The 22,579-nt window shown below is 46.2% G+C and overlaps 1 long non-coding RNA gene across 1 annotated transcript in view; it reads right to left on the minus strand.

The window, feature by feature from the left end:
• LOC121003185 overlaps nucleotides 1-22,296 on the minus strand; it is a 45,669-nt gene extending 23,373 nt beyond the window's left edge. The window contains exons 1-2 of the long non-coding RNA XR_005779438.1: nucleotides 22,205-22,296; nucleotides 6,771-6,963 (exon numbers count right to left, since the gene is read on the minus strand). This is a non-coding gene — a long non-coding RNA (uncharacterized LOC121003185). The remainder of the gene's footprint in view (nucleotides 1-6,770; nucleotides 6,964-22,204) is intronic.
• Nucleotides 22,297-22,579: the final 283 nt, after the last annotated feature.

Here is a 22,579-nt window from a genome sequence, read left to right on the forward strand (position 1 = left end):
TTGCTCACATCTTGAACAAAGATATACACCCTCGAACGGCTGTTCCAGGACTGCATACATCATGCAAGATGTGCACTGGACTGCGTTGTCAATTGTGCAACACATACTAAATGGGGATTACACCACAAAAGCAAAAAATACAATACAATGTAGTAATAAGATACAGGCTAATTGCAGTCCCCCACTGAAGTCCTTGAATCTAAAGTCACTTAATCTTAAGTCACACACTTACGCAACCACACTTAATCAACCACGCGTCGCGGTCAAACTCGCGTTATATATCTCCTTATATAAATATAAATGCAGCTCACTGCACCAGCCTGGTTTGTTTCCCCTCTGGAATCAAAAATTGTGTAAAACTTAAATAAATAAGAAAAAGTAGACATATTAGGTATTGCCACGTCCGTAACGATCTGCTCTATAACAAATTCACATGATCTAATCCCTCAGGTAAACGCTGTAAAAATAAATAGATAAAAACTGCGCCGAAACAACCAATTTTTTGGTCACCTTGCCCCATAAAGTGTAATAATGAATGATCAAAAAATCATATGTACCCGTAATTGGTACCAATAAAAACGTCTTTCCTGCAAAAAAAAAGCCCCTGCACAAGATGATCGGCAAAAAAATAAAAAAATAGGGCGTTCAGGAAACGGAGATACAAAAACCCTGTAAAACTGAAACAAACATCATAGAAAGTAGACATATTTGATATCATTGCATCCGTAACAACATGCTCTATAAAAATAGCGCATGATCTACCCTCTCAGATGAATGTTGTCAAAAATAAAAACGGTGCCAAAACATCAATTTTTTTGTTACCTTGCCTCACAAAAAACGCAATATAGAGCAATTAAAAATCATATGTACCCCAAAATAGTACCAATAAAACTGGCACCTTATCCCGTAGTTTCCAAAATGTGGTCACTTTTTTTAGCTTCTACTGTAGGGGTGCATATAGGGGGGCTTCATATGGGACATGGCATATAAAAAACAGTTCAACTAAATCTGCCTTCCAAAAACCATATGGCGTTCCTTTCCTACTGCACCCTGCCGTGTGCCCGTACAGCAGTTTACGATCACATGTGGGGTGTTTCTGTAAACCGCTGAATCAGGGTAATAAATATTGAGTTTTATTTGGCTGTTAACCCTTGCTTTGCTACTGGAAAAAATGGATTCAATTGTAAAATCTGGTCATATGCCTGAGACCGGACGGGTCTAGACTCAGAAAAGGCCCACCAATGTACTCTCTGCGCCCGCACATAGGTAGTAACCCCCAAGCACGCCATCACCTCAGCCTTCAGCTTCCCATAGTCCTGGGTATCCTCCCTGCTGAGGTCGAAGTACGCTTTTTGGGCGTCTCCGACTAGGAATGGCGCAAACACTTCAGCCCACTGTCCTGACGGTAAGTTCTCCTGTTCCGCGGTCCTCTCGATTACCATCAGGAAGGCCTCTACATCGTCCTCCGGAGCCATTTTCCTTAATGCTGAACAGACTTTATCCTTGTGAGCCGACGGCAATGGAATCACTGCTGTGGGGTCTCTCGCTGGGACGCACGCAGAGCCTCTTGCATAATCGCCATTTGTTGTACAAGCAAACTGTTTGTTTGTTGCTGTTGTGCATTGCTCTGCACCAACTGCTTAACCAGCTCCTCCATTTTGTCCGGGACGACCAAGCTGGCTGGTTTAATGTATGACATGCAGCCGTGCACCACCTGGATAAATATTCTTGGCCAGCCTCACTGCAGTATGCCCGCTGCAAGCCACCAATTGTGGGGATCCGCTCTGGTAGGCAGTGGTAGCGAGTGCAGTATAGAGGCAACACAGACCGGTCTTGGTGTAAAACACAATGCTTTGTTTATTCACCCCGGGACAGGGCATCGGCATTCCCCTGTAAGCGGCCTGCCCTGTGTTCGACACTGAACTTAAAATTCTGTAAGGAACAAGAACCATCTGGTGACCCGGGAACTCCCCTCCTTGGCCCGGCTCATGCACTGGAGAGGGGAATGGTCGGTCACCAGACCGAACCTTCTCCCTAACAGATAGTACCTAAGGGACTCGAGGGCCCACTTAATGGCCAGGCATTCTCTCTCTACCAAGCTGTACCTGGTTTCCGCTGGGGTGAGTTTGCGACTCAGGAAGACAACGGGGTGTTTCTCCCCACTGATTTCCTGAGAGAGTACTGCCCCTAGGCCAGTGGCCAGAGGCGTCCGTCTGAACGACAAATTCCCGTGTGAAGTCGGGTGTCACCAAAACCGGGGACCCACACAGAGCCGACTTCAAACGGGAGAACGCCTCTTCCGCCTGCTCATCCCAGCAGACCATCACCGTCTTCCTCCCCTTTAAAAGTCTTGTCAACGGGGCAGCTACTGTGGCAAAGTGGGGTATAAGGCTCATGTAATATCCGATCATCCCTAGGAACGAACGTACTTGCTTGGTGGTAAGAGGTCTGGGCCAGCTCTTGATCGCCTCAACCTTGTCTACCTGGGGTTTGACAACTCCCCGCCCAATCACGTATCCCAGGTACCGGACTTCCTCGAACCCGATCGAACACTTTTTTGGGTTGGCCGTCAGTCCGGCTTTTTTGAGGGAATCGACTACGGCCTGTACCTTGGGCAGGTGACTCTCCCAGTCCTGGCAAAACACAATGATGTCGTCCAGATATGCCGAAGCATATGGATGATGGGGTCGTAGGGTGACGTCCATCAATTGCTGGAAGGTGGCTGGAGTGCCATGTAGGCCAAAGGGCAAAACTTGGTACTGAAATAGCCCCTCGGGGGTGACAAAGGCCGTCTTCTCCTTTGCCGCCTCCGTGAGAGGCACCTACCAATATCCTTTTGTGAGGTCGAGGACCGAGAAATAGCGAGCTTTCCCTAGCCGTTCTATGAGCTGGTCTACCCGGGGCATGGGGTAGGCATCGAATTTTGACACTTCATTGAGCTTTCTAAAGTCATTGCAGAAGCGCAGAGTACCGTCAGGTTTTGGGATGAGGACTATGGGGCTGGCCCACTCGCTCCTTGACTCCTCAATGACCCCTAACCTCAACATGGACCTTACTTCTTCTGAAATGGCCTGTCGCCGGGCCTCCGGTACACGATACGGCTTTAACCGTACCCTGACGTGGGGCTCGGTGACGATGTCATGTCGGACTACCGAAGTTCGACCAGGAAGCTCAGAGAACACGCCCCAATTTTGACTCACCAACTCTTTGGCTTCCTGAGCTTGTTTGGTCGACAGACCACCCGCTATCTTTACCGCGGAGGTGCCCTCCAGGACCTCGGGTGGAGCTGGGATCTTCCCCGCAGACAAGACAGTGCTTGGGCCGTCCCCAACGAGACACTCCCTATCTCTCCACGATTTCAGTAAATTTACATGATATACCTGTTCTGGCTTCCGCCGACCTGGCTGGGATATCTTGTAATTCACTGATTCACTGACCCTACCTTCTCTTTCACCTCGTAGGGACCTTGCCACCGTGCCAAAAACTTACTGTCAATGGTAGGGACTAGCACCAGTACCCGGTCACCCGGGTTAAATGTTCGGACCTGGGCACTCCGGTTGTATACCCAGCTCTGTGCCAGTTGGGCGGCCTCCATGTGTTCCCGGACGATTGGTAGTACTGTCTCTATACGGTCCTGCATCTTTTCTATATGCTCTATAATACTCTTGTGTGGGGTGTGCTGTTGCTCCCATGCCTCTTTAGCGATGTCCAGCAACCCTTTTGGACGTCAACCGTATAATAGCTCGAAGGGCGAGAATCCCGTAGATGCCTGGGGCACTTCTCGCACTGCGAACAATACGTTTGGCAGCAACAGGTCCCAATCCTTTCCGTCGTTGGCTACGGTTCTTTTGAGCATAGTTTTTAGGGTTTTGTTAGTGCGCTCCACTAGTCCATCGGTTTGAGGATGGTATACGGACGTGTGTAACCGTTTAACCCCTAAAAACCCCTAAAAGCTTGCAGAGCTCCCTCGTCACCTTAGACATGAAGGGGGTCCCCTGGTCGGTCAGGATCTCTTTTGGAATCCCCACCCTTGCGAACATACCCATGAGTTCTTTAGCTATGAGCTTAGCTGAAGTATGACGTAGTGGGATCGCTTCAGGATATGTGGTGGTATAGTCTAAGACCACCAAGATATGCTGGTGCCCTCTGGCCGACTTGTTCATGGGGCCTACCAGATCCATCCCTATTCTTTCGAAGGGGACCTCGATGATGGGCATGGGTACTAGGGGACTGCGATAGTCGTCATCTGACACACTGGACAGGATTGGCAAAACCTTTTGACCTCCTCATAAACCCCAGGCCAATAGAACCTTTGCAGAATCCGTTCTTGTTTTTTTTTACGCCCAAATGTCCTCCCAGCACGTGGGAGTGGGCCAAGTCCAGTACTATACGGCGGTATGGCTGGGGTACCACCAGCTGCTCCACTACCTCCTGATGCACTTTGTCCACCCTGTACAGCAGGTCATGGTTAAATGCCAGATGGGGAAACACAGAGTCAGCCCCTGGGTGCTGAGCCACCCCATTTACCACTGTCTCCCCTTCCCTCGCCCGCAATAATGTCGGATCCTGGAGCTGGGCGGTCCCGAACGTGTCACGGGATACCTCCAGGTCCGGGATGGACGGGGTTTCCACGGATTCGCCTGCCAACCCCTCTAGGGGAAACCTATCAGGGTGACACCCTACAGGTGATGTGGTGACCCCTACGGCTGGTATCCCCGTGTCGGGATCTTCTGGCACTGGGCCCGATTGTCCCTAAGGGAAGGCATATCACTCTTCCATAGAGTCCAGAACAAAGGAAAATCCCTTCCAAGTATGGCGGCATAAGGGATTTGGCGTCCCACTCTGACGACATGCTGCACCTCTTGGCCCAACACGGACATGGTAACCCTGGCAGTGGGGTACTCCCGGCAGTCCCCATGGATACAGACAAAGGACAGGGTTTGCTTCTCTGGGAGTGTCTCAGACACTAAGACTCATGCACTAGGGTCACCAGGCTCCCAGAGTCCAGCAAAGCATTAATCGGATGCCCATCGACAAGACTTGGCACAGAGGCGGCATATCGGCGGCCGGCCGGGCATCCATGGTACATACAGGCCGGGCAAAGAAAGAGGACCGGCGAGCGAACCCGCAGTCCATGTGTTCAGGTGTTTGAGGACAGATCGCTGCCCTATGTCCCAGGCCGTGGCAGCGCCAACATTGAATCCCCGTGGTCCCTCCCCGGTCTCTCTTCCCCGAAGTAGGACTAGCCTACCCCCCCTTTGTGGTTGGGTCCCTTTTTCCGGATCCCCAACCTGAGAGGGAGCCTGACGGGATTCCCGTGCCTGCGTTGAGTCCCGCACCAAGTCCTGGATCGCAACATACCTCTCGACTAGGCTTACTAACTGATCCATGTTGCCGGGGTCTCCCTGACCAACCCAGCGCTGTATGGCCCTTGGCAGTGTCCGCACGAAACGGTCCACGACCACTCGATCGACCATTTGGGAGGGGCTCAAAGTTTCTGGCTGGAGCCACTTCCTCACCAGATGTACCAGGTCATATGCCTGAGACCGGACGGGTCTGGACTCAGAAAATGCCCACCGATGTACTCTCTCCGCCCGCACATACAGTACAGACCAAAAGTTTGGACACACCTTCTCATTCAAAGAGTTTTCTTTATTTTCATGACTATGAAAATTGTAGATTCACACTGAAGGCATCAAAACTTTGAATTAACACATGTGAAATTATATCCATAACAAACAAGTGTGAAACAACTGAAAATATGTCATATTCTAGGTTCTTCAAAGTAGCCACCTTTTGCTTTGATTACTGCTTTGCACACTCTTGGCATTCTCTTGATGAGCTTCAAGAGGTAGTCCCCTGAAATGGTTTTCACTTCACAGGTGTGCCCTGTCAGGTTTAAGAAGTGGGATTCTTGCCTTATAAATGGGGTTGGGACCATCAGTTGCGTTGAGGAGAAGTCAGGTGGATACACAGCTGATAGTCCTACTGAATAGACTGTTAGAATTTGTATTATGGCAAGAAAAAAGCAGCTAAGTAAAGAAAAACGAGTGGCCATCATTACTTTAAGAAATGAAGGTCAGTCAGTCAGCCGAAAAATTGGGAAAACTTTGAAAGTAAGGGCTATTTGACCATGAAGGAGAGTGACGGGGTGCTGCGCCAGATGACTTGGCCTCCACAGTCACTGGACCTGAACCCAATCGAGATGGTTTGGGGTGAGCTGGACCGCAGAGTGAAGGCAAAAGGGCCAACAAGTGCTAAGCATCTCTGGGAACTCCTTCAAGACTGTTGGAAGACCATTTCAGGGGACTACCTCTTGAAGCTCATCAAGAGAATGCCAAGAGTGTGCAAAGCAGTAATCAAAGCAAAAGGTGGCTACTTTGAAGAACCTAGAATATGACATATTTGCACTTGTTTCACACTTGTTTGTTATGTATATAATTCCACATGTGTTAATTCATAGTTTTGATGCCTTCATAGTCATGAAAATAAAGAAAACTTTTTGGTCTGTACTGTATATATATTTCTGTGTGTGTAAAACGCACAAAATCTGCCGGTTACATCATACATCTGTACCTCGCTGTGTGTATAAATATATATATATATACTCATGGCGAGGTAAAGATGTACGATGTAACCGGCTGATTTGCTACATGTCACACCAGTTAATAAGTAATCATTTGTAAAGGGATGAAATACTTATTTTCATAACTGTATATATACATTACAGATTGTTGGCGAGAGATACAAAAGTAATGTAAGCATTGTACCTGGGCATTTTCTGTCACGGATCTCTCTGGTCCGCTCTGAATTCCTCCTCTTCAAATCCGACCTTTTTTTTTATATGGCCATCCTAGGGTGATTGCCCTTAAACTTCCTCTTGAGCTCGGAACGGATCTCCCTCACAATGGCCTGCCACTCAGCGTGGACCCAGGTCTGGTCATAGCCCTGCTCCAACATGCGCTGCAGGATAAAGATGAAAGCATATAATCCCAATTTATTTTAATCCAAGTATTATAAATAATGTACTCAGCAAAACATCAAAAAGTATTTTGTCTTCGAAGGGGAAATATTAGATTTAATGTTACCGTTATAAGATCGGATTGTATTGCTATTGTATGTGTGTGGGGTCTAAGCAATCGGATATTGGCCAGCTGAGCAGAGATGTACCTGTCTAGTGAAGTGACAGTACTGTATGGGGTGCACAGCTGGTTCGCCTCCCCATGGTGCACCCTGGGTAACTCTAAATGAACCAGCAAATACTGGCGGTCAGACAAAGAAAGCTTCTCCTCAGTCCTGACCAACAGGACACAAATTCTAATCTATAGACTGTGTTTGTGGGTGTGTGGAGGTGCATATAGTGTGTGGCAGGAAAATGGATGTGCAATGTGCATGTGAGAGATATTTCTATGCTGTCCATACATACATGCTACAGACATAGTGCTCTGATGTTACAACAATACTTAGTGCACCAATCAGTAATATCTACTGTACTTAGACCTGATAAGAATTGAAGTTATATGTATCGTGAAAAAAAACATTCGGATCATAAGTGGCGATTTTCGCAATCACGAATATTTTGTAACACTCTATTTGCATATAAAGCAATTGTTCTGACATGCATGTGAAATGTAATCAAATACACTGGTGTAATGTGAAATTACTTACCGTGATCAGGAGTTCTTCCTCACTGTCTCGAAAATTGCTTCCGACCATATTTTCCAATCACCTCAAACTTCGGGTAGTTCAAAACAGCTGCTAGGCCATGCCCTTTTTTGCGTATGCGCATTAAGCGAATTATACATTGCCATTTTAGTAATATGACGAATATTCGCCCATATATTCACAAAATATCGCAAAATCGAATATTGCCCCTGCCGCTCAACACTAGCCACTAATACACGACAAAAAGGGCTTTAGAACATATAACTGCACTGCTGAATGGCAAATATTTTTATTTTGCCACTATTACACGCCAAAAATGGCTTTAGAACATATAACTGCAAATTGACTCTTATTTTTTTTACTTATACATGCCACAGAAGGCTTTAAAACATATAACTGCACCACTGAACAGCAAATATATTTTACTTTTGCCACTAATACACGACAAAAAGGGCTGTAATTTTCGCAATTCACCACACAACGGCTAATAAGCCCTTTTTTCCTCACTAATACAAGCCAAAAATGTTTTAGAACATATAACTGCACTGCACAAGGGCAAATAAGACATATAAATATTTCCTTGCAATAAACCCTGTTCATGGCTGTATCAAACAGCACTTGCACCCTAATAAGAATGTTTGCTGGAATCACAGAGCTGTATAATGGCAATTTGGATCCCCAGTCAGTGCAGCAAGGTGTAATAGGATTGTTCCTCCCCTACTGAACCCTGTTCTACATAAATGCTGTGGAATGATTCCTCCCTATCTGTTTCCTACACCTTACTTAATCTTTCCCTGAACTTGTAAATCATTTTTTTAGCACAATTAAGTTTTTTCTATCACTGTCCCTAGCGCCTGCTAACGTCTCTCCCTGCACTAAGTACACTGAAAAATGGCAGAATCCAAGATGGCTGAGGCTATTTATAGGGCTGTGACATCATAGGGCTGGCTTGCTGCTGATTGGCTGCATGCATGGCATTATGTGTGATCCCGCTTTCCCAGAGTTCCTTTCTCCATGTCCTCACACGTGCAGCAGCCGTTTTAGGAAAAAATTTGAATTGTTACCACAAAGTGTAAGGAAATTCGGATTCGGTGCAAATCGAATTTTTCCTGAAATTCGGATCAAATTCCACTTCGTCAGCTTAAATTCGATCATCTCAACTCAATATGAAGTCTATATCCATTTATTATGGGATAAATGAGGGAGAAAAAAATATCTGAAGAAATATACCTGAAAGTCTCTCCCAAGGTTCAAATCTGGGATCTCTACATACCAGGCTAAAAAATGCTAAAAAACCAAGGTCCTAGCAGGTCAGTCCCCTAAATAATGGTAAAGGGGGGTAGTCACTGTAGATAAGGAAAAGGCAGAGTTACTAAATGGATTTTTTAGCTCTGTATATACAAAAGAAGACAAAGGAGCTGATATCTGTGGTGCTGGGGCTTTTAGTACATCCAGTGATATGCTCAATTGGCTAACTGTAGATATGGTTCAAGATAATGTAAATAAGATACATCCAGATGCATTACACCCAAGAGTGCTTAAAGAGCTCAGTTCAGTCAATGCTGTGCCCCTGTTAATAATTTTTAAGGATTCTCTAGGTACTGGTACAGTGCCAATTGATTGGCGCAATGCCAAATGTGGTGCCCATATTCAAAAAAGAATCTAGGTCCTTCACAGGTAATTATAGACCTATAGGATTGGAAAGTATAGTTTGTAATTGGATTGAAAACTGGCTGAAGGACCGTGTCCAGAGAGTTGTGGTCAGTGATTCCTATTCAGAATGGTCCCGGGTTATAAGTGGTGTATCCCAAGGTTCAGTGCTGGGCCCTTTATTATTTAATTTATGTATTAATGATATTGAGGATGGGATTAATAGCACTATTTCTATTTTTGCAGATGACACTAAGCTATGTAGTACTGTACAGTCTATGGAAGATGTCCATAAACTACAAGCTGACTTGAACACTCTGTGTGATTGGGCATCAACTTGGCAAATGAGGTTCAATGTGGATAAATATAAAGTTATGCATCTTGGTAGTAATAATCTCTGTGCTTCATATGTCCTAGGTGATGTAACACTGGGAGAGTCACTTATAGAGAAGGATTTGGGTGTCCTTGTAGATGGTAGATTAAATTACAGCATACAATGTCAATCAGCTGCTTCTAAGGCCACCAGGATATTGTCATGCATTAAACGAGGCATGGACTCGCGGGGCAGTTGGTGAGGCCTCGTCTGGAATATTCAGTTCTGGGCACCGGTCCATAGAAAGGACGCACTGCAGCTGGAAAATGTACAGAGGACAGCAACTAAACTGATAAGGGGCATGGAAAGTTTTAGTTATGGAGAAAGATTAAAATAATTTAATTTATTTAACCTTGAGAAAAGACGTCTAAGTGGGGACATGATTAACCTATACAAATATATAAATGGGCCATACAAAAAATACGGTGAAAAACTGTTCCATGTAAAATGCCCTCAAAAGACAAGGGGGCACTGCCTCCGACTGGAGAAGAAAAAGTTCAGTCTCCAGAAGCGTCAAAGCTTCTTTACTGTAAGAACTGTGAAGCTGTGGAAAAGACTTCCTCAGGACATGGTCACAGCAGGAACAGTGGACAGTTTTAAAGGGATTCTGTCATCTCGTTTTAACCTACACTCACCTAAAGAATTATTAGGAACACCTGTTCTATTTCTCATTAATGCAATTTTCTAGTCAACCAATCACATGGCAGTTGCTTCAATGCATTTAGGGGGGTGGTCCTGGTTAAGACAATCTCCTGAACTCCAAACTGAATGTCAGAATGGGGAAGAAAGGTGATTTAAGCAATTTTGAGCGTGGCATGGTTGTTGGTGCCAGACGGGCCAGTCTGAGTATTTCACAATCTGGTCAGTTACTGGGATTTTCACGCACAACCATTTCTAGGGTTTACAAAGAATGGTGTGAAAAGGGAAAAACATCCAGTATGCGGCAGTCCTGTGGGCAAAAATGCCTTGTGGATGCTAGAGGTCATAGGAGAATGGGCCGACTGATTCAAGCTGATAGAAGAGCAACGTTGACTGAAATAACCACTCGTTACAACCGAGGTATGCAGCAAAGCATTTGTGAAGCCACAACGCGCACAACCTTGAGGCGGATGGGCTACAACAGCAGAAGACCCCACCGGGTACCACTCATCTCCACTACAAATAGGAAAAAGAGGCTACAATTTGCACGAGCTCACCAAAATTGGACTGTTGAAGACTGGAAACATGTTGCCTGGTCTGATGAGTCTCGATTTCTGTTGAGACATTCAAATGGTAGAGTCCGAATTTGGCGTAAACAGAATGAGAACATGTATCCATCCTCTGATGGCTACTTCCAGCAGGATAATGCACCATGTCACAAAGCTCGAATCATTTCAAATTGGTTTCTTGAACATGACAATGAGTTCACTGTACTAAAATGGCCCCCACAGTCACCAGATCTTAACCCAATAGAGCATCTTTGGGATGTGGTGGAACGGGAGCTTTGTGCCCTGGATGTGCATCCCTCAAATCTCCATCAACTGCAAGATGCTATCCTATCAATATGGGCCAACATTTCTAAAGAATGCTATCAGCACCTTGTTGAATCAATGCCACGTAGAATTAAGGCAGTTCTGAAGGCAAAAGGGGGTCCAACACCGTATTAGTATGGTGTTCCTAATAATTCTTTAGGTGAGTGTATAGAGCTGCGGACATGCACGGCTAGATTGCTGCTAGCATGTCCGCAATATACCTGTCCCATAGCGCTGTGTGCTTTTATTGTGTTTAAAAAATAATTTTATAGATATGTAAATGAGCCTGGTAAGGAGCCCAAGGGGCTGTACTAACCTTCTTGGAGCCCAGCCACGCCCCCTATGAAGGAGCCCAGCACCGCCTGTGTCCTCCGAATCTCCTCTTTGCTCACAGTTAGATCGCCGTAATCTCGCGATGCGCGAGCTCGCACAAGCGCAGGAACTTCCCTGAGGCTGATGCCAGCACTATATAATGACTATATAAACTGACTATGGTCTCTGCTGCACTGGTCTCTGCTGCACTGGTCTCTGCTGCACTGTAGCGTATTTTTCGCCCTATATGCACCTAGTTTTAGAGGAGAACAATAAGAAAAAAATATTTTTCATTACACCTCAGGTCAGACCAGCAATCAGACCCCCAATGTTAATCAGACCTCAGATCAGACCCCCAATGGCTCAGATCAACCCCCAAACCTTTAGCCATCTATCAGCCTTCAATTTCAGCCATAAACCCCCCCAATGTCAGCCACGAACCTCCCCAATGTCAGCCATAAACCTCCCCAATGTCAGCCATAAACCCCCCCCAATGTCAGCCATAAGCCCCCCAATGTCAGCTATAAGCCCCCCATTAGTCCCCCAATGTCAGCCATAAGCCCCCCATTAGCCCCTCATGTCAGCCATTAGCCCCTCATGTCAGCCATAAGCCCCCATTAGCCCCTCATGTCAGCCATAAGCCCCCATTAGCCCCTCATGTCAGCCATAAGCCCCCATTAGCCCCTCATGTCAGCCATAAGCCCCCCATTAGCCCTAATGTCAGCCATAAGCCCCCCATTAGCCCCTCATGTCAGTCATAAGCCCCCATCAGCCCCTCATGTCAGCCATAAGCCCCCCATTAGCCCCTCTTTTCCACCATAAGCCCCTCATGTCAGACATAAGTCCTCATTAGCCCCTCAGGTCAGCCATAAGCCCCCCATTAGCCCCTCATGTCAGCCATAAGCCCCCCATTAGCCCCTCATGTCAGCCATAAGCCCCCATTAGCCCCTCATGTCAGCCATAAGCCCCCATTAGCCCTCATGTCAGCCATAAGCCCCCTATTAGCCCCTCATGTCAGCCATAAGCCCCCCATTAGCCCTTAATGTCAGCCATAAGCCCCCATTAGCCCCTCATGTCAGCCATAAGCCCCCCATTAGCCCCTCATGTCAGCCATAGGCCCCCATTAGCCCCTCATGTCAGCCATAAGCCCCCATTAGCCCCTCATGTCAGCCATAAGCCCCCCATTAGCCCCTCATGTCTGCCCCATGTCCCCCAGGTCAGCCATCAGCCCCCAGTGCAAATAAAATAAAATAAAAAAAAAACACTTACCTCTCCTGCTCCTGGTCACCATCTCAATCCTCTTCATTCTTCATTCTGCTGTCGACTGGCTGTGTATAGCGGCGCACAGTGTGAGGTCACAGAGAGACCTCACGCTGTGCACAGCCCTGCACAGCCGATAGCCGAGCCGAGGACCAGGAAGTGGTGAGTACAGATCATTCACCACTTCCTGGTCCTTCTGTACTAATGAAGCGCTTCCATAATGGAAGCGCTTCATTAGTACAGCGTTAAAGACTGCCCTGATCGCCGCGGCCCGGCAAACCATCTTCCAGGGCCCGGTCCTGGGCCGCGGCCCGGCGGTTGGGGACCGCTGTTCTAAAGCATTGTTTGGCTTGTATTAGTGGGGAAAAAGGGCTTATTAGCCGTTGTCTGGTGAAGTGTGAAAAGTACAGCCCTTTTGGCATGTATTAGTGGCACAATTTTTTATTTTATTTGCCGTTCAGCAGTGCAGTTATATGTTCTAAAGCCCTTTTTGTCGTGTATTAGTGGGAAAATTAAAATATATTTGCCGTTCAGCGGTGCAGTTAGTATATGTTCTAAACCCCTTTTTTGCACGTATTAGTGGCACAAAAAAGTATTTGCCATTGTGTGATGGAGTGAGAAAATTACAGACTTTTTTGGGGTGTTTTCATTTCCTTTTTAAGGGGTGCGTGGCATCAGGAGTCGCAGCGAGAGGTCTGAGCTCCCCGTGTCATCTAACAGTTGTGTCTTGAATGGTTGACTCGGTCATCTCTGTTTTGGATCCACTCCTGTTTTTTTGGCATTAGAAATACTGATGGATCACTGATCAAATGCTGACCGAGTGAAGGCAGATGCTCAACAGACAGGATCAGTTTTTTGGGGGTTATTGTTCTGACGGATCATTGGAAGGGCAAAATAATCAGTGACTTCAACACAAACTTACTGCTGACACCCTCTCCACTCTGTCGGGGGGCTCTACTTGTATAAGCGTTTAATAGAACATGTTCTGTAGACATCTTTGTGGAATCAGCTGATGATGGTGTAAAAGGAGTGTGCATGAGAAGTCCACAGAGTGGCCCTATGACATAGTGGTGAGGTGGAAGCAGCATGAGGAGACCACCAAGTGGCACAATAATAGGGTCTGGAGGTGGCGGCAGCATCAGGAGGCCACAGAGTGGCACAATGACAAAGTGTAGAGGTGACAGCGGCAGTATGATTTGGCCACAGAGTGGCACGCTGACATAGTGTGGAGATGGCAGTATCAGGAGGCCACAGAGTTTCAAGGTGACATGGCGCGGAGATGGCAGCAACAGCAGCAGCATGATACCACTGAGTGGCATGGTGACATAGTGCGGACATGGCTGCATCAGGAGGCCACAGAGTGCCAAGGTGACATAGTGTGAAGATGGCAGCAACAGCAGCATGATACCACAGAGTGGCAAGGTGACATAGTGTTGACATGCCAGCATCAGGAGGCCACAAAGTGGCAAGGTGACATAGTGTGGAGATGGCAGCAACATCAGCAGCAGCATGATACCAGAGAGTGGCAAGGCGACATAGTGTGGACATTGCAGCATCCGGAGGCCATAAAGTGGCAAGGTGACATAGTGTGGAGATGGCAGCAACAGCAGCAGCAGCATGATACCACAGAGTAGCAAGGCGACATAGTGTGGAGATGGCAGCATCAGGAGGCCACAAAGTGGCAAGGTGACAGTGTGGAGATGGCAGCAACAGCAGCAGCAGCATCATGATACCACAGAATGGCAAGTCACACCAAATGTGAACTGCGTCTATTTTTCACGTATTGTAGTGAAATATGACAAGAAACACTTTTAGCGCAAATAACAGCAAATAAGAACTCTATTCTTATTGTCTATTTTCCTCTTTTTCTCTAGAAACATGGCAATAAACACTTTTAGGGCAAATAACAACAAAAGTGACCTGCGTAAATATTTCTCGTATTGTATTGAAATAGGCCACTAAATTATATCAGCGCAGTTAACAGCAAAAGTGACCTACGCATATATTTATCTTTTTCCACAGATAAAAGCCACTAAAGGCTTTTCAACATAGCACTTGCACCCCAATAACTAATTGCTGGAATGACAGAGCTGTATTATGAGACTATCTGGATCCCCAAGAAATGTTTCCCTGCATTTGTAAATCACTTTTTTTCACAATGAGGATTTTCCTCTGACTCTCCCTAGCATCTGCACACGTCTCTCCCTGCCTGTGAAATGATTCCTCTCACTATCCTTTCCCTGCACTAGTAAATCGCTTCTTTCCTTTTTTTTTTTTTTAACAATTAGTTTTTATTTCACTCTCCCTTGCGCCTGCTTACACGTCTGTCCATGAACAAAGTACGATAGTGAATGGCAGACTCTAAGATGGCCGCCGTATTTATAGGGCTGTGACATCACTGGGCTGGCTGCAGTGGTGTCGCCGGGGGAGGGCCAGAAGGGGCCACGGCCCCCCCTACATCACGCTGTGCCCCCCCAACTGAACTGCTGCAGCCGGGCACAGGGAGATGAGTGCTTCCATTGCGCTCATCTCCATAGTCATCTGCCTGTGCTGCGGCGGGGCAGTGGAGGGAGAGGCATGTCCCTTCCCCTTCCTCTGATAGGCTGCCGGCCTAGTGCCTGCTGCCTATCAGATGCCGGCGCAGGCGGCGCAATGACGTTTTTTTTTTACAATAGTTTCACAGGCACATTAGGGGGGCTCTTGTTACTGGCACATTGGGGGGGGGGGGGGCGCTTATTACTGGCACATGATGGGGGGCTTATTACTGGCACATGATGGGGGGCTTATTACTGGCACATGATGGGGGGCTTATTACTGGCACATGATGGGGGGCTTATTACTGGCACATGATGGGGGGCTTATTACTGGCACATGATGGGGGCATATTACTGGCACATGATGGGGGGGCTTATTACTGGCACATGATGGGGGGCATATTACTGGCACATGATGGGGGGGCTTATTACTGGCACATGATGGGGGGCTTATTAGTGGCACAAGATGGGGGGCTTATTACTGGCACATGATGGGGGGCTTACTACTGGCACATGATGGGGGGCTTATTACTGGCACATGATGGGGGGCTTATTACTGGCACATGATGGGGGGCTTATTACTGGCACATGATGGGGGGCTTATTACTGGCACATGATAGGGGGCATATTACTGGCACATGATGTGGGGGCTTATTACTGGCACATGATGGGGCGCATATTACTGGCACATGATGGGGGGGCTTATTACTGGCACATGATGGGGGGCTTATTAGTGGCACAAGATGGGGGGCTTATTACTGGCACATGATGGGGGGCTTACTACTGGCACATGATGGGGGGCTTATTACTGGCACATGATGGGGGGCTTATTACTGGCACATGATGGGGTTGGCTTATTACTGGCACATGATGGGGGGCTTATAACTGGCACATGATGGGGGGCTTATTACTGGCACATGATGGGGGGCTTATTACTGGCACATGATGGGCGGCTTGATACTGGCACATAATGGGCGGCTTATTACTGCCACATGATGGGGGGCTTATTACTGCCACATGATGGGGGGCTTATTACTGGCACATGATGGGGGGCTCTTGTTACTGGAACTTTGGGGGGGCTCTTATTACCGGCACGTGATGGGGGGCTGGGCTCTTATTACTGGCACATTGGGGGGCTCTTGTTACTGGCACCCGATTGGGGGCACTTATTACTGGCACGTTATTGGGGGCACTTATTACTAGCACATTATTGTTGGGCACTATAGGGGCATCTACGGAGGCCACAAAGAAGGGGTATTTTATATGGGGGGCTCTGTACAGTAGCATTTTATACTGGGACACATTATAGTGGGTACTATGGGGAAGGGGGGAGAGGAGTACTATGGAGTCATCTACGGGGGCACTAAGAAGGGGTATTTTATACTTGCAAATTATGGGGGACACTGAGGGCATCTACTGGGGTCTGATATATGGGGCATTTTACACTGGTACATTATGGGGGGCACTAGGAGGAAGGGGGGAGAGGAGCACTATGGGGCATTTACTGGGGGCACTATATAGGGGTATTTTATACTGGCACATTATGGGGACATTAGCTCAACTGGAGGCATTACAAGGGGGTATTTTTTGCATTGTCACATTATAAGGAGAATTATTTCTACTGGGGGGGCATTATGGTGGGCTTTAATACTCCCCCATGGTATAAACCCCTAGTAGCAGCACCAGCCTCTCTCTGCTCTGCTATCCCTCTGCCCCTTCTCCAAATCCTTATTATGAAATATTTCTCATTAGGATAAAACACAACATCAGCTCCACCGAGCCCCCCAGCCAAAGTGTTGAAGTGGTGTCCGAGATCCCCAAGGGCCAAGACAAGTAATTGTAGGTTTTCATGTGAAATAGGTTTGTTATACACATATAGCATACACTGCGCCACACAATATACAGTATACCGCTACACTGTGCCACACAATATACAGTATACCTCTACACTGTGCCACACAATGTACAGTATAACTCTACACTGTGCCACACAATATACAGTATACCTCTACACTGTGCCACACAATATACCTCTACACTGTGCCACACAATATACCTCTACACTGTGCCACACAATATACCTCTACACTGTGCCACACAATATACCTCTACACTGTGCCACACAATATACAGTATACCTCTACACTGTGCCACACAATATACAGTATACCTCTACACTGTGCCACACAATATACAGTATACCTCTACACTGTGCCACACAATATACAGTATACCTCTACACTGTGCCACACAATATACAGTATACCTCTACACTGTGCCACACAATATACAGTATACCTCTACACTGTGCCACACAATATGCAGTATACTTCTACACTGTGAAGTCTGTTCTATAAGCACCCTTGTTCTGTGGCGGCGGACAGAAAATTATCTGGAAGGGCCCCTCCCGAGACCAGGCTCTGGATCCGCCACTGGACCGCTCACAGGAGTGTACATTTCTTCTAAACTGTAATCCGTATCCTCTGACCTGCAGAAATCAGCGCTCGCTCGGTAACAACTAACAGGCAGTGCCTGTAGGCTGTAGCCTGGCCCTGTTACCGAAGCTAGCCGAGTGGTGTAAGGTTAAGGTACTAGTAGAGATGAGCGGCCGCTGAATCCTGATTTAAAGTTAAAGTTACTGCAGGATATGGATTACAGTTTAGAAATGTCAAATGCACACTCCTGTGAGAGGCGGGGAGGGAGATCTGTGGATGACACTGTTATAGGGAGGGGGATCTGTGGATGACACTGTAATAGGGAGGGAGATCTGTGGATGACACAGTTATAGGGAGGGGGATCTGTGGATGACACTGTTATAGGGAGGGGGATCTGTGGATGACACTGTTATAGGGAGGGGGATCTGTGGATGACACTGTTATGAAGGGGGAAATGGGGATGACACTGTCATGGGGTGGATCTGTGGATGACACATATAGCATAAGATGCTATATACGGTATGTGTCATCCACAGATCCCCCCATAGCAGTGTCATCCACAGATCCCCCTCCCTATTAAAGTGTCATCCACAGGCAACTAGGACATGTTGAAATCTGAGTGATTGTTTTTTTTTTTAAAACCACAGACAGCAGGACTTTTCTTCCCTGTTGCGGTTTTAGGTATTGGGTAAATTTGAATTTTCACAAATTTGTGCTATAGTTAGAAAACATCTATCTGTTCTAAACTGTGACGAACAGTGGTCTGACATCAGCTCTGCAGGTATCAGATGCATTGCACGCCGGGCACCTACTATTGCGCAGAAAATCAGTCCAAGTCTGTTTACTGATAGTGACACCAGTACAAAAGAAAAAAGTGCTTGGTTAAGGCATAAGGGCACATTTAAATGCGGCCACCGCATCTGTACATCTTGCAATTACATAAAGACAGGCTCTAATATTTTTTCTACAGCCACTCATAACACCTTTAATAACAAACAATATGTGAATTGCAACACAAACTATGTGGTGTACTGTATTACTTGCTCTTTATGCAGCTTGCAATATGTCGTATGTACAACCAATAGTCTAAAAGTAAGAATTTGCAAACATCTTTCAGACATTCCATATACCAGAGTGAGGAATGTTTCAGCAGCTAGTCTACACTTTGCGGTTTCTCACCAGGGTGATACCGCAGGTTTCCAGGTTCAGGCCCTAGAAAGAGTTAATCCTCCTGCAAGAGGTGGGGACTACAAGCGAAAGCTCCTAAATAGGGAGTCCTATTGGATCTTTCGCATGGGTTCTCGAGTTCCAGCAGGATTAAATCGTAAACATGATTTAATCCTGCATTACTGATCCTTGCTCATATCACATAGTTTTAGAGTTTATGTTTTTTGATATATCCAACTTTTTATGTGTATTTTTGCTCTCATCCTTACCTGGCACTTGGATAGTAGTGTGTTCGTTCCTGCTAATTACAATCACCTGTGAGAGCCAGGAAGTTCAGCTATTTAAAAATGTAGCCATTTAGCAACAAACTTGTCATGAATAAGGATCTGTATTAGAGTATCCAAAACGCGTAGACTTGCTTGCCATGTTGGATTTTTTATTCTGTGTGTCATTGGAACTACGTCTTTTTTGGAAGCTGGGCATCCCGTCTTATTTTTATACAATTCTAAATTTGGTGCCTTTTCCAAGCACAGTCCGTGCTTCCATCTCAAGACTGATCAGGTGAGCGCAGCCCCTGGAACTTTTTATCTTTAGGTATTGGGTAAAGTATCGCAGCATTTCTAAGCATACTTGTGTAAATGTATCGTTGTTATAGCTGCCCCCCCTACTTTTGTCCTGGCCCCCAGTGTGCCCCCCCAAAATTTGAAAGCTAGAGACGCCACTGGCTGGCTTGCTGCTGATTTGCTGCATGCATGGCATCATGGGTCATCCCGCATTCCCAGAGTTCCTCTCCCCATGTCCTCACACGTGTAGCCGCCATTTTAGTCGCCATTGTAGCCGGCTGGCCACCATGTTAGGAAAAATTGTGATTCGTTACCACGAAGCGCGAGGAAATACGCATTAGTTCGGAATCAAATTTTTTCTGAAATTTGGAACGAATTAGACTTCGTCAGCTTCGATTCGCTCATCTCTAATTATAATCATATATTGTGTCTGTGAATAAAGCACCAAAATACACTGCTCAAAAAAATAAAGGGAACACTTAAACAACACAATGTAACTCCAAGTCAATCACACTTCTGTGAAATCAAACTGTCCACTTAGGAAGCAACACTGAGTGACAATCAATTTCACATGCTGTTGTGCAAATGGGATAGACAACAGGTGGAAATTATAGGCAATTAGCAAGACACCCCCAATAAAGGAGTGGTTCTGCAGGTGGTGACCACAGATCACTTCTCAGTTCCTATGCTTCCTGGCTGATGTTTTGGTCACTTTTGAATGCTGGCGGTGCTTTCACTCTAGTGGTAGCATGAGACGGAGTTTCCAACCCACACAAGTGGCTCAGGTAGTGCAGCTTATCCAGGATGGCACATCAATGCGAGCTGTGGCAAGAAGGTTTGCTGTGTCTGTCAGCGAAGTGTCCAGAGCATGGAGGCGCTACCAGGAGACAGGCCAGTACATCAGGAGACATGGAGGAGGCCGTAGGAGGGCAACAACCCAGCAGCAGGACCGCTACCTCCGCCTTTGTGCAAGGAGGAACAGGAGGAGCACTGCCAGAGCCCTGCAAAATGACCTCCAGCAGGCCACAAATGTGCATGTGTCTGCTCAAACGGTCAGAAACAGACTCCATGAGGGTGATATGAGGGCCCGACGTCCACAGGTGGGGGTTGTGCTTACAGCCCAACACCGTGCAGGACGTTTGGCATTTTCCAGAGAACACCAATATTGGCAAATTCGCCACTGGTGCCCTGTGCTCTTCACAGATGAAAGCAGGTTCACACTGAGCACATGTGACAGACGTGACAGAGTCTTGAGACGCCGTGGAGAACGTTCTGCTGCCTGCAACATCCTCCAGCATGACCGGTTTGGCATTGGGTCAGTAATGGTGTGGGGTGGCATTTCTTTGGAGGGCCGCACAGCCCTCCATGTGCTCGCCAGAGGTAGCCTGACTGCCATTAGGTACCGAGATGAGATCCTCAGACCCCTTGAGAGACCATATGCTGGTGCGGTTGGCCCTGGGTTCCTCCTAATGCAAGACAATGCTAGACCTCATGTGGCTGGAGTGTGTCAGCAGTTTCTACAAGACGAAGGCATTGATGCTATGGACTGGCCCGCCTGTTCCCCAGACCTGAATCCAATTGAGCACATCTGGGACATCATGTCTCGCTCTATCCACCAACGTCACGTTGCACCACAGAATGTCCAGGAGTTGGCAGATGCTTTAGTCCAGGTCTGGGAAGAGATCCCTCAGGAGACCGTCCGCCACCTCATCAGGAGCATGCACAGGCATTGTAGGGAGGTCATACAGGCACATGGAGGCCACACACACTACTGAGCCTCATTTTGACTTGTTTTAAGGACATTACATCAAAGTTAGATCAGCCTGTAGTGTGTTTTTCCACTTTAATTTTGAGGGGGACTCCAAATCCAGACCTCCATGGGTTGAAAAATTTGATTTCCATTTTTTAATTTTTGTGTGATTTTGTTGTCAGCACAATCAACTATGTAAAGAACAAAGTATTTCAGAAGAATATTTAATTAATTCAGATCTAGGATGTGTTATTTTTGTGTTCCCTTTATTTTTTTGAGCAGTGTATATTAGCTTTCTAAGCATAGTATTCCTAGCTTCTCAATGTGGTAAGGCTACAGTAAGTGGTGTATATGATATGTACATGCTAGAATATATCTCTAGAAGATAGCTCTGCCCTCAGCATGCTTACGTCTAGCCCTGTCAATCAAGGGGAAGAGGGAGTGTGCAGATCACAGGGGTGTTACAAAAGCAGTACTCCAAGGATTCAGTCCCACCACCTGGTGTTCCAATGTGCTCATTTGTATATGAATAAAAATGCAGATATCTCTGCAGCTGTTTAGCATACAGACAAAAGAATGGTATGGTTTAATAGGGTTGATCATGCTGATCAGTTTTACTGAATCTTTTCCTATATAGCTATATAGCAATCTGCTCAGTTCCACCTGCTCAATAACATGCCTGCAGATCAAACACCATGTTCAACATGACAGGTTCACTTTAATGTAGAATATAATTTTTCTGCAAAATTTTGGTGTATTTTAACCAGCACACTCTTCTCTAGACTACACCTCCTTTTTCTAGCCATTTTTCCAAAGTGTAAAGTGAATGGCAAAGATAATAATAATAATAATAATAATAATAATAATAATAATAATAATAATAATAATAATAATAGTAGATAATAATAGATAATATAATAGATAATAATAGATAATAATAATAAAAAATAATAAATGTGGTATAAATTGAGGCAGAATACTGACCCATTTAGCTTAGTAAATCTCTCCCATTACTTTTTGTGCCTTCTCTAGGCTTCTCACATCCAGCAGGTAATAACGTGACTCTATGTGCTTTCCTGTGGATTTAATGGAATAAAACTATAATTTACTGCACTTCAGATACTCAACTGAACTAGTCACTCTTAAATAACTGTCTGAAGCACTCTACTATGCCTACTTTCCAAGCAGTATGAGCTGAAAAATATATATAATGACGAGCAATGCTCAAACAATATTAAATGACAAACAATATTCCAAGTCTCAATAAATCACGTTATATGGCTAGCGGCATGAAACTTTGGCCTTGACTAATAAAGGAGCCTTGGCCATTTTGATATGACTATTAGAGATGAGCGAATC

Source organism: Bufo bufo, chromosome 1, assembly GCF_905171765.1.
Source record: "Bufo bufo chromosome 1, aBufBuf1.1, whole genome shotgun sequence".
NCBI classification, from domain to species: domain Eukaryota; kingdom Metazoa; phylum Chordata; class Amphibia; order Anura; family Bufonidae; genus Bufo; species Bufo bufo.